The sequence below is a fragment of the Bos taurus genome, chromosome 18 (genome assembly GCF_002263795.3).
Source record: "Bos taurus isolate L1 Dominette 01449 registration number 42190680 breed Hereford chromosome 18, ARS-UCD2.0, whole genome shotgun sequence".
Classification (NCBI taxonomy): Eukaryota; Metazoa; Chordata; class Mammalia; order Artiodactyla; family Bovidae; genus Bos; species Bos taurus.
In genome coordinates, this window is record NC_037345.1 from 10,532,040 (window position 1) to 10,551,752 (window position 19,713).

The 19,713-nt window shown below is 49.2% G+C and overlaps 1 protein-coding gene across 3 annotated transcripts in view; it reads left to right on the plus strand.

Annotated features, from left to right (window-relative positions):
- The window catches only part of WFDC1 (WAP four-disulfide core domain 1), a 63,417-nt gene that overhangs the window by 11,730 nt on the left and 31,974 nt on the right, over positions 1–19,713 (plus strand). The window contains exon 1 of one of the 3 annotated variants that reach the window (XM_024978896.2): positions 9,129–9,347. The exons of the other annotated variants lie outside the window; for them this stretch is intronic. The gene's annotated coding sequence lies outside the window, so the exon portion shown is untranslated. Of the gene's footprint in view, positions 1–9,128; positions 9,348–19,713 lie in introns of those variants that run through there. 3 annotated transcript variants of the gene reach the window in all.

Consider the following 19,713-nt stretch of genomic DNA (forward strand, 5'->3'; position numbering starts at 1 on the left):
AAAGAGGGGAAAAAAGGCAAGAAGACAGGACGCTGGGACAGGCTGAGTTTCATTTCTAGACCACTTGGAACTCAATTGCTTGTTATCACCCTCTGAATCACTAGCTTTTACCTGGAGATTAAAAGGTATCCCCTGAGACTACTTGAAATGAACAATAAGGCGTACAGGAGCTTAATCTTCTCAATGGTCATGAAGCCTGGGTTTTATGGGACATTGCCTCCTCCAGCTTCCAATTTCCCATCTCAGGCCATCCATTCCCTTGGCAAAAATGGTGCCCTGGGAAAATTCACACCTCCACAAAGTGGTTAATGGTGCGTGTGACAGTTTCAAAACCATAACTAGAATGACATGTTCCCAACATTAAATTAACCTTCGGTGGAAGGACACCACTGACTAGACTTGGAACTTTTGAGTTCCAGATGCCCTCAGGGCGAATACTTCTGTTCCATTCATCCATCTGTCCATCCACCCCTTCCCTCCTTCCTCTCTCTTTCAATAAAATTGAATACCTTTAAAGTTTTTGCTTTTAATACAAATTATAAATCTTAAAACTTTAACATCTGTATCTTTCATAAAATTGGAAAAGCCACAAGTTGAAACAGCCTACTAATATATAATTCAAGAACAATTATATAGAGAGAACACATGTTTAATACAACTCTTTTATAACCAGTGTGGTGTCACAGAACCCAGACATGCAATTTCTTAGGGTTTGAAGGAGTCTAACAGGGCTTGATCTTCTGAGGGCTGATACAACTTAGCTGTATGAGTTTTGGATTAAGAAACATCAGTGCTAATCAGATGTTTATCTTTAGCTGTCCGTATTTACCGACCTCTGAGAGTTGATGATGGACAGGGAAGCCTGGTGTGCTGCAGTCCATGGAGTTGCAAAGAGTTGGACATGACTGAGAGACTGAACTGATTTACCAACTGGGATGGGTTTTGATAAAAGGTGATGGACCCAGGGTGAGAAAACCTGGGTTTTCTCTGCAGTGGCTGCAGCAATTCTAACTGGTGTCTAATAAACACTCATAAGCCAGGCACTCTGCTGACTGCTTTCCAGGCTTTATTTTACTTAGTCCACCCCACGACTCAATGTAAGAGATGCTATTACTGCCCCATCTTACAGATGAAGACGTTGAGGTTTGGGGGCCAGGAACTTGCCCACAAACTTGCCCACCTGGCTTCCCAGGTGGCACTATTGGTAAAGAACACGCCTGCCAATGCAGGAGACTCAAGAGAGGTGGGTTCGATCCCTTAGTCAGGAAGATCCCCTGGAGGAGGAAATGGCAACCCCCTCCAGTATTCTTGCCGGGAGAATCCTATGGACAGAGGAGCCTGACAGGCTACGGTCTCAGTTCAGTTCAGATCAGTCGCTCAGTCGTGTCTGACTCTTTGCAACCCCATGAATCGCAGCATGCCAGGCCTCCCTGTCCATCACCATCTCCCGGAGTTCACTCAAACTCACGTCCATCGAGTCGGTGATGCCATCCAGCCATCTCATCCTCTCTTGTCCCCTTCTCCTCCTGCCCCCAATCCCTCCCAGCATCAGAGTCTTTTCCAATGAGTCAACTCTTCACATGAGGTGGCCAAAGTACTGGAGTTTCAGCTTTAGCATCATTCCTTCCAAAGAAATCCCAGGGCTGATCTCCTTCAGAATGGACTGGTTGGACCTCCTTGCAGTCCAAGGGACTCTCAAGAGTCTTTTCCAACACCACAGTTCAAAAGCATCAATTCTTTGGCGCTCAGCTTTCTTCACAGTCCAACTCTCACATCCATACATGACCACTGGAAAAACCATAGCCTTGACTAGACGGACCTTTGTTGGCAAAGTAATGTCTCTGCTTTTCAATATGCTATCTAGGTTGGTCATAACTTTCCTTCCAAGGAGTAAGCGTCAGTCTATAGGGTTGCAAAGAGTCGGGCACGACTGAAGCGACTTAGCACACAGGCACGCAGCTTGCCCACAAATAGGCATGCTGCTATTACATTGCTTTGTAACCTTGGACCATTTGTTAGTGAAATTCTTAAATTGTTGTTCAGTCACTAAGTCGTGTCTGACTCCTGGCAACCCCATGGACTACAGCACACCAGGCTCAGCTGTCCTCGGCTATCTCCCAGAGTTTGCTCAAACTCCTGTCCGTTGAGTCGGTGATGCTATCTAACCATCTCATTCTCTGTTGCCCCCTTCTCCTCCTGCCCTCGATCTTTCCCAACATCAGGGTTTTTCCAGTGAGTTAGCTCTTTGCATCAAATGGCCAAAGTATTGGAACTTCAACTTCCGCATCAGTTCTTCCAATGACTATTCAGGGTTGATTTCCTTTAGGATTGACTGGTTTGATCTTGCAGGCCAAGGGACTTCTCCAGCAGCACAATTTGAAAACATCAGTTCTTCAGCACTCAGCCTTCTTTATAGTCCAACTTTCAAATCCGTACATGACTACTGGAAAAGCTATAGGACCTTTGTTGGCAAAGTGATGTCTCTGCTTTTTAATACGCTGTCTAGGTTTGTCATAGCTTTATATGGCTCTAAAAATGTAGGTCAGACTTTGACCTTGGCAGCTCCCAGGCAGAGTATAGCCTGCAGGAGAGTTTTGGGTTGGCCTTCACTGAGTTATTAAAATAATGTGAATGACGTGGAGTTTGGAAGAGTTAGTTTGGGAAACAGCAGTATCTGCTACACTGAACTCAGCCACCGTAGGGCCTGGCAATTCCACTCCTAACTTTTCCCGGAAGATGGTGAATACCGCTGCCAACCAAAAACTTGCAGACCAGAAGAGTGTCCCTGGCAGCTCCATTTGGAGTAGCCCAAACATGAAACTATCCAAATGCCTGTCCGCATGGGTATATTGATTCCTCTCTTGTCATATGGTAGAAAATTCTACACCAGTAAAGATGACTGACCCTCTGTATGTCAGTATGAATCTCACAAGTACCTTTGAATGAAAGAAATTAGGCATGAAAGAATATACACTGATAGATTGCTTTCATAGAAAGGACTAGAAAGGCAAAGCTAACCTTCTCTGATGGAAGTCAGAATTGAAGTTACCTTTTCAGAATGAGAGAAGGTAGTCATGTGATCAGTGAGATGGAGCGTGGGAAGGGGTTTGGGTTGCTGGCAGGGTCCCCGACTTCTCTGAGTGGTGGTTACATGAGTCCATTTGCTTTGTGGAAATTGATGAATCTCTGTGCTCTTTTTTTTTTTTTTTAACGTAAGCCTATAATTTTTTGAAGCAGCTTTATTTGAGATATGTTACATATCTAAAATCCACCCATGTACAGTGTAAAGTTCACTGATTTTAGTACGTTCACAGAGTTGTGCAGCCGCCGCCACGTCTGATTTTGAAGCATTCTCATCTACTCCAGCAGAAAGCTGGTACTGCCTGCCCTCATTCCCTGTGTACCCCCCACTCTCAGCCCGAGGCAGCCAATAATCTACTGTATGAGTTACACACTCTGTTTTATTGACTCTTTAAACATTAAGGTATAGTTGATTTTCAATGTTGTGTTTCAGGTGTATAGAAAAATGACTCCGTTATGTTGTGTATGTATATATGTATAAATTATGTATGTTCTTTTTCAGATTCTTTTCCATTATAGGTTATGATAACATACTGAATTTAGTTACCTGGGCTATCCATTAGGTCCTTGTTGGTTACCTACTTTTACATATAGTAGTGTGTATCTGTTAATCTCAAACCTCTAATTTGTCTCCCAACCCGTACCTTTCCTGTTTGGTAACCATCAGTTTGTCTGTGAGTGTTTCTATTTTGTAAGTATGTTCATCTGTATCGTATTTTAAATTCCACACATAAGTGATCTCAGATGATATTTGTCTTGGTCTGACTTACTTCACTTAGTATGCTAATCTCTGGGTCCATCCATGTTGATGCAGATGGCAGTATTTTGTTCTTTTTATGGCTGAGCAATACTCCATTGTATATGTGTACCACATCTTCTCTATCCATCATCTGTCAGTGGGCATTTAGGTAGGTCCCATGTCTCGGCTGTCCTAAATAGTGCTGCTATGAACATTGGGGCACATGTCTCTTTTTGATTTCAGAGTATATGCCCAGAAGTGGGATTGCTGGATCATACAGTAGTTCTATTTTGAATTTTTTAAGGAACCTCCTTCCTATTTTCCATAGTGACTGCACCAAGTCACATTCCCACCAGTAGCGTAGGGGGGTTCCCTTTTCTCTACACCCTCTCCAGCATTTATTATCTGTAGAGGGTTTTATACTGTAAAGCGTGTATACAGTTATATTTCAATGAAAGCATTGCTGAAGTAGCCAATGTACCTGGCAGGAACGCACTGAGCCCCTAACTCCTGTGGTCTTACACTCGCCTGTCCTGTACATTTACATCCCCTGCCTGCGTCCTGCAGGCATTCAAATCCGTGACTTCAGGAACAGACAGTCTTGAGAGTGTTTTCCAACTGGATTATCTCTTGTTTCTCGTTTCTTCTGCCTGAGAGCAGGTCTGGGTCACATCATCCTTTAATTTAGACGACACAGCGGAGATGTGTTTGACGGCCAGATGTTGAAGTGGGTCAGGTTGCTCTGTGTTCACATAAAGGCCCTCCCCGGACAGCAGGTGCCCATCTGGAGACTCCTTCACTGACTTCTCTGACTCTACTGCCCCAGGCTTGTTGCTCTGGATGAGAGAGAGACGTCAGTCCCTGTCCCCTCCCCGATGTGCCAGGTCAATAGGACGGGAACCCAGTACCAGGCTGGTCTCAGAAGGACAAGACAGCGGAGGGAGCAGAGAGCTGCATGTCTGGGCCATGGGAGGATATGAGAGCGGCGTGGACTTGAGTCCCAGTGGGTGGGGAAGAAAAGTCAGAAGGGACAGGTTGTTCCCTTGGCTGGTCCGAAATTGGCAACCAACCACTGACCATCTTCCTTTGCAACAGATATGGAAGGTAGAAACTCCCTTCCCCATTTCTCAGGTGGGGAAACTGAGGCTGCTAAGATGAACCAGGTGGCTCAGTGGTAAAGAATCTGTCTGCCAATGCAGGAGATTCAGATTTGATTTCTAGGTTGGAAAGATCCCCTGGAGAAGGAGATGTCAACCCACTCCAGTATTTCTTGCCTGGGAAATTTCATGGACAGAGGAACCTGGCGGGTTGCTGTCTATGGGGTCACAAAGAGTCACGCTGAGTGATTGAGTACACACACACACACACACACACACACAAGAAACCAAGCCAGGGACTTAAGACTGCAATGATTTGTGATTTTCCCACAATTCCACAGCTGGGGTGCAGCTGGATGGTTCTCCTGGTCTCCCCTGAGCCCAACTGTGCAGCCTGGAGCTTGGCAGGGAGCTCAGCTGCAGCTGGAGCCTCCAAGGTGCCCTCATTTGCTGGGGCTTCTCTCCGCAGAGCCCCTCTTTGGGAGGTAGTCTAGCCTGGACCTCTTCAGAGCATGGCAGTCAGGCTCTGAGAGAGGGTGAGAGCTGCCAGTCTTCTTACGACCTAGGCTCACTGCATGCCTAGTCACTGCAGACCAAGCCACAGAGCGACCAAAGGTGAATGGAAGAGGCACCACTACTGGGTGTTGGGAGTGGCACATGCTTGCACAGTTGGGAGGGTTTCCTGGTGGCCTGATTCGCCCGTGTCTTTCGCAGAGGGGATTTGTGGTGCAGATGTTAGGGGCTGTACTTGGAGTACCGGCTGGGTGGGAGCCCAGAGAGGGAACAATGAACTTTGGCTGGGGCAAGGGGGAAGAGAGAAGGCTTTCTGGAGGATGTGGGACCTTGTCTTGGTTGGCTCTTTAGTGCCATGATTGAAAGGGGGGGCTCTGGAGTCAGACTGCCTGGGTTCACATCCCAGTTTCAGTTGCCAAGAGCTTGAACCAATCACTTGAGCTCTCTGCCTCAATTTCCTCATCTGTGAAATGGGCATAACAGTCATCTTTGCTTCATAACCCAACAGGGTATTTCTGTAGAGCTCTCAGGACTGTGTCCAGCACATAGTGAGTTCTCAGATGTTAGCTGCCCTTGCTGTTACTGTGATTAACATCCCGGTGATAACGTGACATTGACGGTGTGGAGGATTATCCAGACTAAGAGGTATAGGAATGAGGGTGCTAAGCAGAGAGAGCAGTCTCTCTTCAATCCAAGAGCTGAGAGAACCTGATGCCCAGAAAGAATGGAAAGGAAGCCTGTATAGCAGATGGGCAGAATTTGGGGGGATGGTGGTCAGAGGCTGGAGAGGTAGGCAGGGGTAGACCAGCTAGCCTTTGTGAGGCAAAGAAAGGATTTGTGGATTTTATTTTAAGGGTAGCAGAGGCCCATTGAAGTAGGGGCCTGATGCTGTGTTGTGGTCTGGCTGCAGTGGTGGGGGTGAGCAGCGGGAGCAAGGCTGGGGTGGGTCAGTGAGTGTGGGGGCCTCTGGGTCATCCATGGCAGAGGGAAGGGGCGGGGGCCTGGTGGTGGCAGAGAGGGTGGTCGATTGGGAGGGCTTGAGCGCTGCAGGAGCAGGAGTGGCTGACACTCAGCATTTGACGGGACGCGAAGGATGGAGGAGAGGGTGGCATCCTGGGTGCCTCCTGAGTCTCTGGTCTGGGGGTCGGGATGGATCCTCTGAGGACCACCTTAGGCAGGGGATGATGATGGCTTCAGTTGTGAAGATGCTGTGTTTGCGGGACCAGTGGAGCCTCCATGCCCTGACATGTGAGCTTCTGTTGATAGAAGGAAGGACATGTAGATGGAGAGAAGAGATGCCTGTGTGCGGGGTCAGGAGGACAACGTGCGCTCTCAGGCTGCGGCCTCAGGCTCTGTCCTCAGACTGGAGAGGAATTCCGATGATGGCTACACAGGGGGCTTAAGGCACAGGAGCACAAGGAGGATGAGAAATGAGGCTGGAGAGTTATGCCAGGACCACTGCGAAGGACTCGGAGTGCCCTGGAATTTGCACGTGTGTTGAGAGCCGCAGATTACCCGCTGAGGGCTTTAAGCAGAGAAATGATGTGAGAAAATCTTTTTTTGTTGTTGTTTGGAAGGAAGCCAGAGCGCAGAGGGACCCCCACTGGTGGTGGGAGAAATTAATTCTAATGCTTTGAACCCAGATTATCAAGCCCTGTGATAAAGCCGCTAAGTCAATACTGGATGTGGGGAGCCAGGCATCAGGTGGGGAACTCATTAAATATAGATATTTGCCCATGAGTTAAGACGATTACGGAGTCTGGTTCCAAGGATTAGAGGCGCAAACAGCCTGTTAACTTCTGTCCCTTGGCAACAGAAGTCCTCGTCAGAAAGGTGTCGAGCAGCTGGGCCCCCCTTCAAACACAGAAGGGAGTTATTTAGCATCAGCACTCTCTAGCCAGATTAATCCGGCAGCCACCTCATGGAGATTTCACATCTTTCCTTCCTTCCATCCATCTGCTCTTCTTCTACACCATTCACTCATCATCCCAGCCATTCCTCCTCCTAGCTTTCCTTCCCTCTATATCTTTCCTTTCCCCTGTCCTCCTCTCATCAACCCATCCCTTTCTCCCATCCATCCACCCAGTCTTCCAACCACCTATCTGTTCCAATCAGCTCTTCCGTTTTCCCTTTCATATGCCACTTTCCCACCCATCCGTCCTTCTACCCAGCCATCATCCATCCAGCCACACTTCCTTCCCTTCACCCACTCATTATCCTATCCACTCATCCTTCCATCTTTCCTCCCATCCACCTAGCCTTCCCACCCAAATAGATGTTTATGCACCCACCCATATTTTCATCCACCCACCAATCTGTCATCTGTCATCCTTCCATCCAAATATCTATCCCATGATGCTTCCATCCTTCTGTCCGTCTTTCCATCCACCCATTCCCCTTCCACCATCCTTCTGTCTTTCTTTCATCCACCGGTCTTCATCCATCCATGTATCTCCATCCATAAGTATTTGGATGCCTACTGTACTTCAGGTTCTGTGCTAGGCACTGGGGAGTGACCAGCACACAGGATAGACAAGGTCTCTTCTCTCATGCAGCTGACCTTCTTGAGCAGGAGACAGGTAGTAAACAAAGGTAAAAAGAGAGTGATGGATGCTGGAGACATCCTGGACATCCTTGATAGGGCTATGAGATTGACTGGATGACTGCTTTCGATAGAGTAATTGGGAAGACCTGTCTCTCTGAGAAGGTGATATTTGAGCTGCAACCTGAATGGTCAGGGAACAAACATGCACACTTTGTTTTGGTGGTGGGAGGAGAGCATTCTAGATGCAGAGAGTAGCAAATGCAAAGGTTTGGTCCACGAATGAGTTTGGTGTGTTTGAGGGACAGCGGTGGGGCTGGGAAGGGAGCGGCCGGCAGACAGCAGAGGGTGATGAGCTGCAGGAGGATGGGGCCGGGTCCCAGAACCCTGGGCGTCAAGCTGAGAAGTACAGAGAGCGGTCACCCCTGGGGAGAGTGACCCGAGCTCACCACGTGAGTGTCTCCAGCCCATCTTCCCTGCCTTTGTCCTGTATCATTTTCTTACTGCTGCTCTAACACGCTACCTCAAATTAGTGGCTTAAAGCAACACAAATGTATTATCTTACAGTTCTGATGGTCACACGTCTGAAGAGGGTTGTATGGAGTTAAGCCAAGGTGAAACAAACACACTGGGCATCCTGTTGCAGAATTCACTGTTACCTCTTGGCAACGCATTAGGAATGTTTTCCAAGTCAGTAAGCAGACCAGTGCCCCGTTTTAATAGCATGTGGAATCCCAGTGTCTAAATATATCTCATTCTGTTAACCGAGTGGACATTTGTCCCCCCACCCCATTCTCATGTTTTGCAATGATACACAGTGTGGTGATGGGCTCCCTTGAACAGGTATCTTTCTCAATTCGTCTTTATTGCTGTTTGCTTAGCATTCAGGCAGAGGGACTAAAGTCAGACCAGTTACTCTTCCTTTAGTGCAAAACACCCAATTTCTTTTCCAGCAGTGTCAGGCTGCTTCCAGCAGGGGGTGTCGTGAGTCAGTCCTACAACTGTCCTTGACACCTGGTATTCGCTTCATAATTAATGATAGGTTCCAGTCCCCGCAGAGTAGTGCCCGGGCCTCTAACTTTTTCAAGGTCTGTTGGCAACTTTGAAATCTGTTGGAGATTTCAGATGTCTCCCTCCTCCCTTCTTTCCTTCTTTCGGTCTCTTTCTTTCTGAAGATTCAATTATGCTCACTTCCTTTACGCATCCTGGACCACTTTTCTGAGACTTCTATTAGACACGTTTATCAAGAACTGGAGATGTCACTTCTCGATTGCTGGAGGGCTGAGACAAGTGTGAAGGGGCATCGCTGGAAGCAAACTACTGGTGCTTGCCTCTGCGGGGTCCTCGCTCAGTAAGCAGACGACACTGGAGGCAGGTAATAGGAAAGATGCTCTGGTCGAGGGAGGGGGCTCATGGCTCTCGGGGGGAGGGCCTGAGAGCCTCATGCATTTGTCCTCCAAGGAGCTGCCGCCACCTCCTTTCCCCAGCGCTGGGAGGTCTGGGCTCTGACACTGGACAGTGGCATTTAGCTAAAAGCAGGGAAGGGCACTGGGGAGAAGGCAGGACACCAGGAAGCCACGTTGCCAAGTGTGTATCTGGGCTGCTTGGGCGTCAGACACAGGGCACACACTGGGATTTCACCAAGAAGATGCTCAGAGAGAATCCAGATTCCTATGCAGTCCCTGGGGAGCAGAGCAGAGTGTGTGGACACTTCTATAAGCCTCCAGGGGGGAAAGTTCTCCTGGGCTGGCCCAGGGTGACCCAGGGTGCAGGAGCTGGGCATTGTGTCGAAGGGGAGTCTTTGGGTCAGGGAAGCTGGGGCCTGTGTGACTCTAGGTACTCATGTGTATGTTGGGGGTGGGAGATCTTGTCTTGGACCATCACGTGATTTGGGACTCATCTCCATGTTTACGTGTCAGGGCAGCAAATGGCAGAGCCCGGGTGACAGTGTTCTGCTTATGATGGAGCCATCTCAGCCCTTGACTGGCTGGATGACCCTGGGGAAGCTACCTCTGAGCCTCGGCTTCCCTATCGGTGACATGAGGCTGATGGTAGTACCTGCCTCGTAGAGTTATCATATGCATTGAGCATCTTCTTGGCTTAGAGTAAGACTATGTAAGTGAGATTGTTGTTATTGTTATGCTTCCATGGTGGCTCAAAGAGTATAGAATCCGCCTGAAATGCAGGAGACCCAGGTTCAATTCCTGGGTTGGGAAGATCCCTTGGAGAAGGAAATGGCAACCCACTCCATTATTCTTGCCTGGAGAGTCCCATGGACAGAGGAGCTACAGTCCGTGGGGTCGCAGAGTCGGACACGACTGAGGGACTGATACTATAGTTATCACTGTCCACACCATGTACACAGAGGTCACAAATTCCCTGTCCCAGACGGTGAAACCGCCAAGAATAAGGGGTGTGGGTAGCAGTGGGTCACAGGTTCTCTGTCACCCTGGGACGCTTGGCTGCTGCCTAGGCCCCCTATTGGGCTGGGTGTCGGGCACCTGCTCTGCACAGACCCCTTCATGTCGAAAGCTTTCAGCTTTGGTCAAGAGTGTGGCTGGTCCCTCTGACATTGACGCATATCTCTCTGTGTCCCAGACGTGCTCATCAGTCATTCACTCCCATCTCATTTCCTATCCTTCTGGCTGATCCGCGGGCGCGTGAGATCATTCCCCAGCTTTTTTTTTTTTTTTTTTCCAGTTGCCTTTTGTGATGTCCCCAGATCACAGGTGCCATGAAAGTCAGTTATTTAGACCAGCTTTCCAATCTTCTATGATGAGATCACCATGTTTGACATGTAATAAAGGCACTGACTGTGTGTTATATTCTATACAAAGGCTTTATATTCTTTTAAAAGTTCGCGCATCAGTCCTATGGGGCAGAGGCCATTCTTGTGCCACTTGATGGTGAGGTGTGTGTCAGAGTGTGGATGCATTTGTGCTCCAGGGGACATTTCTGGGAAGTGGAAGAGCTGGGATTTGAACCCAGGGCCATGGTCTTAGTAATAGGTGATCATTGTAGACAAATTGGAAACTATAGTAATAAAGGGGCTAAAATGAAATCCACCCAAATTCTACCATCCAGGGGAAGCCACCATGAGCATTCTTTTTGTTTTGGCTACGATAGTCCCTCTTTTATTTCTAGTTATCATTATATTTTTGTCATATTGATTTTTCTTCATGAGTCTCATTTGAGACTTGTCAATTTTACTGATCCTTTTAAAGAACAAATTATAGTGTCATTAATTTTCTTAATTTTATGTTTTTAATTTTATTAATGTAACCTTTTCTGTTTATTTTTATGACTGACCCTCTCTTCCTCTTGCTTTAGGTTAACTTTGTTCTTTTTTTTCTAATTTCTATAGATAGAAACAAATTATTAACTTGAGATGTTTCTTTTATTCTAAGTGTTATAAATATGCCTCTAAGCACTGCTTTAGCTACATAGTACAAGTTTTGATATGTGGTATTTTCATTTTTATTTGTGTCATAGTTCTTTCTTAAGATCTCATCTTTGATTTATGGATTAATCAGAAGTGTTATTTAATGTCCAGGTGTTTGAGGATATTTCTTTTGTCTTTCTTTCATTTATTCCTATTTCAATTCCATTATGGTCAGAGAGCATACTTTGTATGATTTGATGCCTTTTCAATGTGTTAGGGTTTATTTTGTGATCTAATGTATGGTTTATTTTGGTGAAAGCCCCATCTGCACTTGATAAGAATGTGTATTCTTCTGTTACTGAATGGAGTGTTGTATAATGTCTTTGTCGTTTACTTGCCAAGCTGTGTCCAACTCTTTTGCAACCCCATGAACAGTAGTAGCCTGCCAGGCTCCTCTGTCCGTGGGATTCTTCAGACAGGAATACTGGAGTGGGTTGCCGTTCCCGTCTCCACACCAAGCGTGTTTGTGGCGGGAGATCTAAGGCTGTGAATGGTGTCACGGTTTGTCCCGCTTGGGGCCTCCTTCCTGCCCCCTGATGTCCCACACGTCACTGTGGCTTGGTGGAGCTGGGCGGCCCCAACACCACAACTCTGGAACCCACCCCCTATCTGTTTGCATTTGTTAATATGCTTGGGGAGTCTTTGTTATATTAGGTTCAAAGAAGAGGGACCAGAGTCTTTGGGAGGAAGAGCTGTCCCAGAGAACAGAGAGCCTGAATTGCCTGAGGGGTCGAGGACAAACAAGCCTGGTATGTGGTCCCTGGCCTCACAACAAGCCTTCTCTCCAAGAGAACTCAGAACCAGAACTTGGAGTTAGCACAACTGGACAAAATTTCCTAACTGAATGTCCTGATACGCAAGGCAGAGCCGTGAGGTCCCACACAGCATGGCTGAGAAGCTGTTTCTTGGTTTTGTTCCACAGAATAGAAACCCTTTGGCAAGTCAGTTATGTTATGATGCTTATAGCAAACCAAGCAGGTGCTCACCTCAGGACCTTTGCACCTGCTTTGTCCACTGCCTGGAAAATGCCTTGACCTTCTGTCCATACAGGTGATTCATTTTCATCACTGATCTTGGCTAGGATGTCACCTGCTCACACAGGCCTTCCCTGCCCACCTCTGTATTTATCCGTCTCATTCCCCCTGCTCATGATTGCTTTATTGTCTTCATAGCGCCCGCCACCCTGAGATAGTCTTGTTCATTCATTGATTTCTTGTTCTGATAGGTGGAGCAACACTCCCTCTCCCCTTATTACAATGCAGGCTCCCCAGGCCTACAGGAATACCTGGTACACAGTAGATGCTCAGTAAAAACGTTTAACAAATGAATGGAAAATTTCTGCCGCATGGGTTCCGTCAGCTTTTGATCCAGTTAGAGGAAGCAAAAGAGGAGGAAAGGCAGGCAGGCATTGTGTGTGTGTGTGTGTGTGTGTGTGTGTGTGTGTGTAAGGAACGGGGCTGTTCTCTAGTGACTGCCTGTCTCCCTGGACTTGGTGGGTCTGTTTCCCTGGAGCCATCCTCCTCTCCTGCTGTGGGGACTCTACAGGGGACTAATTCCAGTGGACAGTCCACCCCCAGCTGTCGTGTCACCGGGCTCCGCCAATGGGAGGCCCTGATAGAGGGCAGGAGGCAGAGGGGGGGAGAGGGGTTTCTCCCCATCTCTACACTGGGAGCAGGGCCCTGAGCAGTGGCTGTCTCCTCTGTGGTTCCGGCATCACCAGGCATCATCCTCCTGTGACCGGCATCCAATCTCCATATCATCCCCCACCGGGGGGTGGGGCAGCGGCGTCTTGCTGCTGTTTGTCTCCAGGTCACCTCACTGTCTTTTGTTTGGCTTCTCAGCCCTCCCGTAGCTTGTGTGACCAAGTCCTGGCATTAATCCACCTGCTTTAATGTGTATCATTGTTTCTGTCTTCCTGTGGTACAAAAAGCCATGCGTCTGTAATAAGAAAAATAGTTGAATAAGAGCCAGAAAAGTGGCTGAGGGCTGACTTTTGAGGAATGGATGCAGAAAAAGAGCAGGACAGGGGCCCCAAGCAGGGCTGTCACCTTTCCCTCCCGCCAGCCAGGGCTGGGACCCTGCATGCCCAGCCAGGCAGAAATCGCCTTCTAAATGTCTGTTCCCATTGCACAGTGATTTATGGTGGGACGGCATGTTTCTGCCAAGCGATAGATTCATGTGCACCAGGCACTGCTTAATAAGGGGCAAGGATTCTTTCCTTCACTTCTTTTTTCACCCTGCTGTCAAGCTAGAGCATTCTCCAAGGTCCCTGTGGGGAAGGGCAGGATGCCCTGCTGTGTCCACGTTGACCACTTCCCACCAAGTGGTCTGGATCACTGACCCCCCAGGAAGGGCAAGGCAGAGGAAGGAAGGAGGGGTTTGCGTGGAGTCACCATGGAGGTTTTGACAATGGTGTCCCTATGGCCGAATGGAGCCCCACCAGGTTTCCTCTATCTCTCAGGGGCCTCCTGGCTCTAGGGGGCTGCTGGCTGTCAGGCAGATCCGTGTCCTCAGCTCCTGGGGGAGGCTAGATGTCTGCAGAAAGACCTGGCTCAGCCTGCGCTGAGGCTCCTCCCCTGCCAGGGCAGCACCATCACGCCTCCGAGAAGCAGGCTGGCCAAGTACCCAGGCAGACCTGGGTTCACATCCTGCTCCTGCCAGTTGGAATCGGGCAAGTATCTTCACCTCACAGCCTCAGTTTCCTCTTCTGCTGAGTGCGATAACGTTGTAGGAGCTGCCTCAGAGGGCTGGTGGGAGGATTAAGGACAGGCCTACATAAAGTGCCTAGTACAAAGTATGGTGCATAGTAGGTATGTGCCTACTCAAGAAATGTGAGTCCCTACTCTTTCCCCTGTAGCTTCTGCTTTCATAGATGCTCATCAGCCATATTAGACAGAAGCTTGGTTTATATCCGTCAGGTTGTATGCAGCAGTCACTAACAAAAAGCTCCAACTCTCCTGGCTTAACCCTAAGGAAGATTAGCTTGTCCCCTGTAATAAGCCCAGAGGTAGGACAACTCCAAGACTGACTAAATTCAACAGCTCAAAAATGTTCCCAAGAATTCAGTGTTGTTCTCTTATTCCCATGCAACTATTTCAGTGTTGGCCTCACTCTCTGATCAGCTCCCCTTGTTGTGGCAAAGTGGCTGCTGCAGATCCTGGCGCTGCAACCTGACTGAATAAAGTTTAGACGCACAGATGGATCACCACTTTTCCACAGGTCCCTGGGTGTGAGGACCGCTTTCCCAGAAGCACCACCCCTGACTTCTCCTCATACCTCATTGGCCCAGATCAGATGACAGACCCATTCCTGAGCCAATCACCAGTAGGGGTTGGGTGGTACTATATGATTGGCTCCAGCCAATCATCCAGGTGGTCAGAGCTGTAAGGGGATCATCCACCCTCATCACTGTGACTGATCTTAAAAATCCTGCTCCCACCATCTTTTTCTCCAGTTCCTCCCCTCATTTCAGGATACAGGAAGAGCCTGCTTCTCGCCCCTTCTGCTGCTGCTACTGCTGCTAAGTCGCTTCAGTTGTGTCCGACTCTGTGCGACCCCATAGACGGCAGCCCACCAGGGTCCCCCGTCCCTGGGATTCTCAAGGCAAGAACACTGGAGTGGGTTGCCATTTCCTTCTCCAATGTATGAAAGTGAAAAGTGAAAGTGAAGTCGCTCAGTCGTGCCCGACCCCTTCACAATTTTACCTCCCAGCAGGATGGGGCCAGAGGTAGGTGGCCCCTTCCCGGAAGACTCCCCACCTTGTTGCTCCTCACCACCGCTGGTTTAGTTAGCCCCTGGACTCGACTCCTCCCCATGTCTGGTTTAGACGTCATCCCCTGGGCGCTGCTCCTCCCCACCCGCTCCGAAAGGAATGCCCTATCCCACAAGGTACCCCACAGTCACTGCCTCAGACTTTGGGTCATTTCAGCACGTAGCACAATTTACCTGCTTTCTTGGTCTGTGTCTTCCCACTGGACCATCCCCTTCGTGACAGAGGGGATCTCCCTCACTTTATCCAGTCACTCTATGTCACAGGACACAGAGATCCTGATGGCCCCAGGAAAGCACAAGATAAGGCTGGTGTGTACAAACGTGGGAAGCATTTGCTTCCCAGGAAAGTTAAGCCTTTCCTTGAGGAAAGGATTGTGAAATCTCCAGCTCACCTCCCAGGCCTTATATCAGCAAAAGGGAGTGTTCTGACGTCTAGCTTTTCTGGAGTCAGAGTTGGGTTTTTTTTTTTTTCCTTCATTAAAAAAAAAAAAATTACATCCTTGGCATTTAAATAGCATCTTGGATGATTTCACCCGGCTTAGGTTTTGTGAAGCCCCCATCAGCGGCATCGTGGATTGTCTGGCCTTGACCCTCACGAGGTTGACTGAGTTGAGTGATCGACCAAAAGAAGCAGCTACTTGCTTGTCTTGGCAGCTGAGCTGAGTCCTTGGGATCATTGCTGAACTGTTGAATTTAGCTACCCCCTTGCCCCGGTATAGGATACAGGCACAGATAAATAGAATCTGTTTCTGTCTTTTTTTTTTTTTTTGGCCATGCTATGTGGTTTGTGGGATCTTAGTTCCCTCTAAAGGGGCTCAGGTTTATCCAGCCAGGTCAGGGGACTTGGTGCTTGGTGGCTAGTGACTTGGGTCACTGGCTGGTATTGTGCTCAGTTGCTTAATTGTGTCCGATTCTGTGCAACCCCCCCCCCCCCCCCCCCCCACCGCCCTGCCCCGGCCCAAGACTGGAACCTGCCAGTCTCCTCTGTCCCTGGAATTTTCCAGGCAAGAGTACTGGAATGGGTTGCCAGTACTAGAACCAGGAGGCTGGTTCCTGCTCCAGGGGATCTTCCCAACCCAGGGGTTGAGCCCATATCTCCTGCATCCCCTGCATTGGGAGGCAGGTTCTCTACTACCGGCACCACTTGGGAAGCCCCATGCTGGCATTAATATGGTCCCACAAAGCCATCTGGGCCGCAGCCCTGGAAGAGGGCTGTGGGAGCATCCATTTAACTGATCGGTGGGTGTTCTCCAAGCCCCTACTGTGTGCCAGCTGCACAGGAGGAAAGAAAGAATAAACCAAAAACTATAGACAGACACCAGCCTGGCTCTGAGGGTGCTGACTGTCGATCAGGAGAGTCAGGCGTGGTAAGAAAGAATCGTACCTTCCACCGTCGGGTGGTGTGGGTCCTGGCAGGCAGAGGTACACGGGGACATGAAAGCCTGCTCTAGGGGAACTGAACTGGTCTGGAACGTTTCCAGGACGAAGGGGCTGTTTCACTGAGAGCTGAGGCTTAACAAGGTTACTCAGCAGGGCCTTCGCTGGCGGTCCAATGGTTAGGACTCCGAGCTTTCATTGCCGAGGCCCAAGTTTGATCCCTGGTCAGGGAACTAAGATCCCACAAGCCACATTGTTGTTCAGTCACTCAGTTGTGTCTGACTTGGTGGCCCCATGGACTGCAGCACACCAGGCTTTCCTGTCCTGCACCAACTCCTGGAGTCTACCCAAACTCATGTCCATCTAGTCAGTGATGCCATCCAACCATCTCATCCTCTGTCACCTGCTTCTCCTCTTGCTCTCAATCTTTCCCAGCATCAGGGTCTTTTCCAATGAATCGGCTCTTCTCATCAGGTGGCCAAAGTATTGGAGCTTCATCATTAGTCCTTCCAATGAATATTCAGGACTGATTTCCTTTAGGATGGTCTGGTTTGATCTCTTTGCAGTCCAAGGGACTCTCAAGAGTCTTCTAGAGCACAACAGTTCGAAAGCATCAATTCTTTGGCGCTCAGCTTTCTTTATGGTCCAACTCTCACATCTGTACATGACTACTGGGAAAACTATAGCTTTGACTATACAGACCTTTGTTCAAGCCACATAGCACAGCAAAATAAATAAATAAATAAAAATAATTTACTCAGCCAAGAAAACCAGGAAGAATGTTGGGAAGTGGAACTAGCATATGCAAAGGCCCTGTGACTTAGGTGCATGGTGAATATGTGTGTTTATGTGTAGGGAAAGGCTGGCATGTGGCAACAGGGAGAGGCAGGAGGGAATCTGTTGGGACAACAGCCCTGAAGGTCAGGGTGGGGACTGGTCGGGGGAGAGGCCAACTTTGTCAGGGCTCCTGACCCTGGCTCTTCATTAGAATCAGCTGGGGAACTTTGGAAACCACTGGGTTCTGATTCCCTTGACCTGGGCTGGACCCATGTGTGGATGTGATTGACAGCCCCTCCCGTGGGTGATGCTCCCATGCAGCCAGGTGGAGAAAGGCCAGTCCAGACTGGAAGGCCCTGGGGAGTGTGTTTTCATCCACATCCCAACAGGACCGTGGCAAGGCCTTCAGCTCAGGAGGGGCAATGGGGAGGGGTTTCATGAGCAGAGGTACGTTGGGGGAGAAAGACAAACAAGCAGCAGAGAGAGAAACGCTGCTTTGAGGGTGAGTCCAGGTCCTGTGGGCAAAATCACGAGAAGCTGGCAGCGACCTGGCCCAGCAGCTAGAGAGAGGCTGAGCCCACTGGTAGAACTGGTCCCAGTCTCAGCTGTGGGAGGAAGGGGTCGCAAGGCAGCCAGCCTCCCCGCATAACCTTTCCATCCGAGTGCCCCTTCGTGAAAGGGGGACTGCTGCTTTCACGGTTGAAAGGGGACCTGCTGCTTGAAAGGGGACCTTGCCCCGCAGCCATCCTGAATGGCAAAAGAAAGCAAGGGTGCTCCCAGTGGCCAGAACGAGGGTCAGTTCCCGGGGAGTCTGGTCCCAGGCCAGTCACTCTGGGGCGTGGGAGGAGGGGAGCAGCAGAGAGACGTGGGGAGTTTCTTGGCTGGAGAGCAGAGTCAAGGAGGGAGAGGGATGCTGAGTGGAGGTCAGGGACAGGGCGGCTGGGTGAAGTGAGCTCAGGGCCGGGGTCTCCAAGGACGGGCGGCCAGGGGACATCTGCTGTCATTCACCAGCTGGAATGGAGCAGGGCGGGCTCTGCTTCAGGCCAGCTGAGCAGCCTTTCCCAGCGGCCCTCCCTCCTCTTGCAGAGGACACTGCTGAGACCCGGCACCTCCTACACAGACTCACCTATCGTCTCTGTTTAATTCTGGCTTGGAGGGCGCAAAACCTTGCCCAACATCACACAGCAGTATTTGGGCCCAGGGTCATCTTCAGGCACACAGCTCGGGGCCTACTAGACTTTTATGGGCCCAGAAAGGTGTGTTAAATTCTCTTAAAATCAAAGGAAGTAGGGACTTCCCTCTCAGTCCAGTTAAGACTCTGCACTCCCAATGCAGGGGTCACAGTTTCGACTGTTAAGCAGGAAACTAAGGTCCCGCATGCCACACAGTTCAGCCAAAAAAAACCCAAAGAAAATAAAAAGAACATATTCCAGCTTGGTGATGGACAGGGAGGCCTGGCGTGCTGCGATTCATGGGGTTGCAAAGAGTCAGACACGACTGAGCGACTGAACTGAACTGATATTCCAGGTTGGATTATATTTATCTTTTTATCAGTGCAGTCATAAAAGATTATGTTTATTATTATTCTTGTTTAGTAGAGGAAAGGCCCAGGAAGGCAAAGCACCAAGGGCACGTGGAACAGCGTGACTGTTCGGATGCTAGCGCCACTTCACCACTGGGTACGGGCCAGCCCAGGCTCTTCTCCTGCCCCGCCCTCTTCCTGGGCAGCAGTGCGTTCTGACCCCGTCAGTCCGCATCTCAAGCCCATTCTCTGTCCAGCCCCATCCTTCACTTCCCAGGTGTGTGGCCACTTCCTGGGAGACCTCTGCTGGCTTCTGTGACTAGGTCACAGCGCCTCCCCCCGCAGCCCATCTGCCCATGTTGCAGTTTAGCTCCTCTGGACACACAGTGCAATGGTTTTGAGCCCAGACTTTGAAAGCAAATGTCTGAGTTGCAGTCCCAGGTCTGCCAGTTATCAACCATCCACAGTTTGGCTTGTGAAAAAGAGGAGAGTGAAAAAGTTGACTTAAAACTCAACATTCAGAAAACTAAAATCATGGCATCCAGTCCCATCACTTCATGGCAAATAGATGGGGAAACAATGGAAACAGTGAGAGACTTTATTTTGGGGGGCTTTCAAAATCACTACAGATGGTGACTTCAGCCATGAAATTAAGACACTTGCTCCTTCAAAGAAAAGCTATGACCAACCTAGACAGCATATTAAAAAGCAGAGACATTACTTTGTCAACAAAGGTCCATCTAATCAAAGCTATGGTTTTTCCATTAGTCATGTATGGATGTGAGAGTTGGACTATAAAGAAAGCTGAGCACCAAAGAATTGATGCTTTTGAACTGTGGTGTTAGAGAAGAC